The sequence below is a fragment of the Miscanthus floridulus genome, chromosome 13 (genome assembly GCF_019320115.1).
Source record: "Miscanthus floridulus cultivar M001 chromosome 13, ASM1932011v1, whole genome shotgun sequence".
Taxonomy (NCBI): domain Eukaryota; kingdom Viridiplantae; phylum Streptophyta; class Magnoliopsida; order Poales; family Poaceae; genus Miscanthus; species Miscanthus floridulus.
In genome coordinates, this window is record NC_089592.1 from 44,222,802 (window position 1) to 44,229,468 (window position 6,667).

General features: G+C 43.4%; 1 pseudogene; it reads right to left on the reverse strand.

Moving 5' to 3' along the window:
* Window positions 1-379: 379 nt before the first annotated feature.
* Window positions 380-3,607, reverse strand: LOC136499767 (uncharacterized; annotated as a pseudogene).
* Between the last annotated feature and the right edge of the window lie 3,060 nt (window positions 3,608-6,667).

The window sequence follows — 6,667 nt, forward strand, 5'->3', positions numbered from 1 at the left end:
TCAACAGAGCTTCCATCGCTTTAACTCTAGCTTGAATGAGAGAAATAGTGGCCAATCTACTATTCCTCATCTTGCCCCAAATATATACCACAAGCTCGAGAAACTAACTCAATGTTATTAGAAGAAGTGTTACTAGGTTTGGAAATTGTTAAATTACCTTTGGGCATCGCCGCAGCCTTCTTGTTCATTGCTTTCTCGAACATTGTAGTCCCATTATCTTGAATTCTCGAGCTGTGCCGTGAGACTTGAGCAATTTTGACATTTGGTGTAGCATTCTCTGAGCCCTTGTTGTTGCTCATTACGGTGACCTTCTTGGCTATATCAGTCTAACTAGATCTATCTTCTTGAGCTAGTTGCGGCATAGGTATCTCCACCCCTGTCAGCACCTCTTTACAGATGTAGAAGTTGGCATAGCCTTCTCTAAACCCTTATTGTTGTTCATCACAACAGTATACTTTGTTGTACCCATTTGTTCAGATGTGACATCATGAACTAGTTGTAATTTAGGCATCTCCTCCTCTGTCATCACCTCTATAGATTTATGCATCTCAAACTGTGGTGTTTCATTAAACTCCACAAACCCCAACTCAGTCAGGGACTTATCATGTTTTGTCGAGGCCACTGTCACATTCTTCTCGAGCCTAGGTTTATTTTGTACCTTTTTAGCTAGGTCACTGATCTCTTGAAATAAATCCACCTTAATATCTGTATTCTTGGATGTATGACCATTAACCTCTATCTCGGTCTTGCTTGTTAAATCTTCCAGCCCAGCAACTGTTTGGCCTGCCTCTTTAATCTGCATTTGATTACCAGGGTTGATAGGATCATTAGCTAGTGATGATGTTTGCATCCACTCCACAGTCCCATTAGGCTTTCTTGCCTTGATAGTTAGATGGTCTAGACTCATGCACATTAGTAGGCCCCTTTAGAGGAGTTCTCCCCGATTCTAGCCAACCATGGCTTTCTTGTGACTCTGGATCTTCCTCATCCGTTACCTCATCATCATCAAGATCAAAACAATCAGCTGGTTTAGTGGGGGGTGTTTTGGTAGCTTATCAGAGTAATACCATGAAATCTTCTTTTATGTTTTGTTGATAAAAACTTCTGAAGTTCCACAGATCTTGTTTAGGTCCTTACAAGATACTTTGACCCAGACAGCTTTCCACTGTAAGGATGGTAAATGAACTTCTTCTAGATCCCCCACTAATTTAGCCAACTCTAACACAACAAATTCAGTTCTTGCAACTCTAGGAATTCTAATAGCTCTAACCCAGACTGACTATAGGATCTGAAAAGTCTTTGGGTTTCTATCAGTTTCCTCCACTACTACTACTATATCAGCAGTGATGAACTTGATCTTCTGCATCTTAGTCAGCAAATTTAGCATTGCCTTGAAAGGGATGTTAATAATAAACTCACTTCCAGAAATTTGCTTGACATCCCAATTCCATTCAGAGTCAACTAAGTACTAGAGTTTAGTTTTAATTCTGAGTTTAGTTCCCCTTCCTTCTAGAATAGAAATAAGAGCTCTAATCGAATCATCAACTACTTCCTTAACCTCCTTCTTGATCTTTGGCAAATTCAAAGAATAGAAAAGCTAGCCAGGCATACCCATAGCATAAAGTGTGAGGCCCTTGTTTGCATACATGAGAGGACAATTAGCAGATTTATGCCCAGTATCTCTACAACAATAGCAAAAGGGCAATTTCTTGCACGTGGATCTATGATGACCATCATCATTGTAGTTGAAACACTTCATGGGCAAACCAGAAGACTGACCTAATTCCCAAGTTTGTTGATTGAAGGGTTCATAACCCGCCTTTCAGCACTCCTCTAGCTTATACCTCAGATCTTCCCCTATCATTTGACGAACATCTCTAACTTCTGTCGATCACCAGCCCTCTTACGATTTTGGTAATCTTCTTGATCCCACCCATGGTTGGGCACTCTGGGCTGCTCCTGGTAGTTGCGGGGTAACCTCGGCCATCATGACCTTGGTACCCCTCATGATTCTGGCTCTAGAACCCACCTCTTTCATCACGAGCATCATGATAACCATCACGCCTCTAGCGATCTAGTCCCTAGAATCCCTCCCTTACTGGACGACCATCTCTGAATCTCTTCCAATCTCTATTCTCTTTCCCTTGGTACGGCTTCTAATCCATCTTGCTCTTTGTGACCTCTATGAAGGACCTACCGTTGAGTGTTTGAGGATTGACTCAACGGAGGTGCTTTTCTTGAGCCCTGAATCTCCAGATTTCATGAGTTGATGTCGGGTAGCAATCCACCGCCAGGTCCCAAACCCTAGCGGCGAGGATCTAGAACTAGCGAGAAGTGGATGGAGGACTAGATGTGTGACGGGCAAACCTCTATGACTTTGGACAAAAGGAATGAGCAAATAGGTCTTCAATGGATAAGCCAGACTAGGCTGGCCTAATAACTGATTTCCCTTTTTTGGCCCATGTGGCCCGCGATGCTCCTCCCCTGTCTCCCCTTCCTCCCAAAAATCAAAGATGGAATCACATTCTCCATGACCTGCTCTGTTGATTTCTCTTGTGAATTTATCACCTCTTGAGCTTTGCTAGTTCCATATGAATTTGATAGGTAGATCTCCAATTAGAATTGAATTTGAACCAATCGCAGCAACAGGAGGTGCTCTTTCATTATATAGATGATCATGTCTAGTTTCATTATCTGGCTGTGAATGTTTGGGAAGGCCTAAATGACACCAACAGTCTCCCCTAACTTGGTGTAAGTGGTGGGAATTTATCGATGCTTAGCCAATCATCTAGATTCATCTCCTCCCACTCATGATCAATTTTGCTAATTTTCTTCGAAGAAAGCTTCATAATAGCAAGAGAACTCGATCTTGACCTCGAATGGTTGGAACAGCTCCTAGATGGCTCAAAATCATCATGAGGAATCGAAAATGGTGGAACAGCAAGAGTAAATCAGTGACTCCCCATGATCATGAACTCATAGGAGTACTAGCATGATCTCACAAACTCTAAAATAGGATAGAATCTTAGAACGAGCAGCTCCACAAGAGCAAAATCTTAGAACCATGAGCAATGAGCAATCACCTCTCCACCGCTTCTAGAACCCTTGAGAGTGAGCGCACGGTGAGAAAAATGCACAGGCGAGGGGAAACAAGAAGATACCAGGGTGGAACGATGCAGCGTCGAGCTGTGAGTCAAATCTCCTGCATGGGATCAGTCACCAGTGATCATCGAAGACAAGCGCTATTTCCCATCCCCTAGTCTGTCCACCGGGCAACGTCTCCAATGCGCTCCCCCCACCAAACCTATTTGTTTACCCTCTTGTCATAAAACCACTGCTTCGCATTCCGTGAGAGGAAGAAGGGAAACAAGCGGAGCCTGATGCTCTCAGGTGCGACATTCTTGATGACGATCGTGTCGCACAATTCGAGGAAGCATTGGAGATGCACGTTTGCGTCCTTGCTTGGCAAACCATGAAATTGGTTTGCCTTCACCATCGTGATAAGGCTAGTATGGAGCTCGAAGTTCTCATCCCCAACATTGATAGTGGGCCCAACTGGCATGTTGGCAATAGTGGGGGTGGAGTAGTCATAGAGGATCTTGGCCATGATTGGAGTAGCGGATGGTGTGAGGGTGACTGGTTTGACTGTCGGTGGAGTGGTAGAAGAAGAAGCGGCACGGGACTATTTCTTCCTTAGGGGTGCCTCCGGATTTTTGATGTAGTTTTCCGGCAGTTTGTAATCGGTCATACACTAACCTATTTTCATCCACAACAGGAGAAAACAAGCAAAGTTAGCCTACATAAACAATGGCTACCTTACATGTATATTATCATGAACATGTCCTACTAGATTCTTTAATCAATATGCCTTCCCCGGCAACGGCGCCTAAAATGCTTGTTGGCATTTCTTAGCACAATCGCCAAGTATGGAGATAGAATCCATCCCCTGGCAACAGCGCTAGAAATGCTTGTTGACACTTCTTAGCATAGCTACTAGGTCTGTATCCTCATCAACTATGCTAGAAGTGCTTGTTGGTATGTCTTAGTTCATCCCTAATGATTAGCAATGACACTAAGTAATAGCCTTGATAGATCCTTTATAATTTTAGATATTTATCCGCAAGCGCATGGAGCTATCATTGTAGCATTTCACCTAGAAGTATTCAAGGTATTGTTATTTATATTTTTCCCAAAGGAAGGCATTTGATTAAGAGTCTAGTATGGATATGAACATGAATAATAATGCTTGCAAGTACACTAATGTTTACAATATGGGTAAGAACGATGATTTCAAGATAGTGGACACACACTTGGCATTCCTCAAAGGATAAAATAGAGAAGAAAGAATAAGAGAATAATCCTAGTCGAGCAGGCATTGGTCTAGTAGTCATACAAAGATTAGTTAACGATCATACAACTTACATAATTAGTCTTAGGGCTAAGTGTGAAGCAGGTTGGGAGGCCATCGAGTACTGGTCTGCCAGCAACCTCATGTGACAATTTAGACACCTACACCCCAGTCGAACATGGGGGATAACAAGGGACGGATAGGGCTATCACCACCTGCCGCCTACCCTCAACCATGGAAAGGGACAATGCATTCACCTATCTCTCCATACCCAAGCACCACGTGTGCGTATACAAAAACTACGCAAAATCCCTCTAGGTCCCCGACCCTATGGATCGATAGGTAAAGAACTTGGGCACACCTAACGCAATGATGAACTGCCACCTCAACTTTGCTCTAGTTCCGATTATATAAGTTATATGAGTGTTTAAGCATAAAGTTAAGTGTGCTACTTTCATGACACATAAACTATAGACTAGTTCATATATCAAGATTATAACATGATAACTATACTCTAGTTCATAAGTATGACTATAAATATCAATTGAGAGCATAACTTTGGAAGAACTCATATCTCTATTCATATCCAAAGGTCTCTTCTTCCAAGGAGCCAAGCTCTCTAAGGTAGCTTTGCCTTGCTCTAAAGCTACTACTACTGGAGAGTGAGGTGATGCTCAAGTGAAGTGTGTTGAGAGAGGGAGGGGTACACCTCTATTTATAGAAGAGCAAGGTGGTGCTTCTATCTATATTTGGTGCGAAAGCATTGGATGCACTGCCTCAGCATGGGGGCATGCCCTTGCTAGAGCGAGGCACGGCTGAGCAGCGCCGGTAGGGGGTCACTCACCCCTAGGGGTCGGCCATCCCTTGACCATGGCTAGTCGCCACCACCTTCACCTGGCAGGCCATGGGTTGGGCATGGATCCCTACTATGTGGTGTTTTGCCCGGTTTGCACTAAGTTGATGGGTGTCTCCCTTGTTCCTTTGTGCAAATCAGAGTTGGTGAGCAGCTTTCGGTGAATTATTCCATGTATTTGTGTTTATGACCTACAAAATAACGCTCTCCAAATACATGTGGAACTTGGTTAGTAGTAAATGCGTATGTGATCAAGATTACTTGTTTCTCCTCTTTTTGTGTCTTAATTGGCTGTCGGATTTGATCGGTAATGACCGCCAACAGTAGGAAAGCGATTCAGGATATAGGGAAGAGCGCAAGATAGAATCTATTCCTTAGTTCTTCCTAATCACCAGCTATCTTCCCTATGTTTTGGGCATACCATTGCTTCACCCTCTCATCAAGTGAGAAAGGAAACAACTTCCACCAAAGTGTTTCTTGTGACATGCCTGAAATGGTCAGGCAAGCACAGAGCTACTCAAACTCCCTTAAGTGATGATAGGGATTTTCATAATCCAACATTAAGAAGGCTTGTTCCTAAACCATGGCTATAAAAGCCAGGGTGGAGTTCATAACTTGAAGCTGTGATTGGCTTTGAGGATTGTGGTGGTTCTACGAACTCACCCTTGGGAGCAGAAAAGTTTCAAATGGTAGGTTGCTTCATTGGAAAAGAGTAAAAAGAAAAGAAAGGGAAAACAAAGGATGCATAGGCAAACTAGGTTCAAAGACTAAAACAATAACCGCTCCCTGGCAACGGGGCCAGAAATGCTTGTTGGTGCTTCTTAGCGTAAGTAGAAAAGTCCACAAGTGCACGGAAGTACCATTGTAGCACTTCACATCGTGGTATTTAGGGTATCATATTTCCATGAGGAACGGAGGTGTAAGTAGTCTCTTGGCAAGTTTACCTAACAAGAATTGGAAGAAGGTTAACTTGGGTAGTGAGGTTCTTCTAAGGGTAGAAACCTTAAGCAAAGATAACTTTGATACTACAAACTCACTTCGGGCACCGGATTGCAACTACCAGTCGATGCCGGTTTACAGCTCTACGCCGTATCCAAACGTTGGGGATTACAAAGAATGGATAGGGCTATCACCACCTGCCGCCTACCCCTCGACCTGGGGATACAAGGCAAACAGAGGTGACTTTTAGCTTAGACACCACATCTATGTTATTGGTCACTACTCTAGCATTGGCCAGGAACTTCCGTCTTTATCAGGAGTCCTTTACTGGAGCACCCATCATGAGGACGGACGATGAACCTGCAAGTAAGTAGTAACAATGATAACTTTACTTAAGGGATCAAACCAAAAGATGAACACAAACTTCTTACTCCAAGTAGTAAGACGAACATAGAGGTACAAGTGTAGAGGGGCCGATAAGTCTGGCACTCCGTCCACCCGATGTACAAGGCTTGCCGAGTACAAGA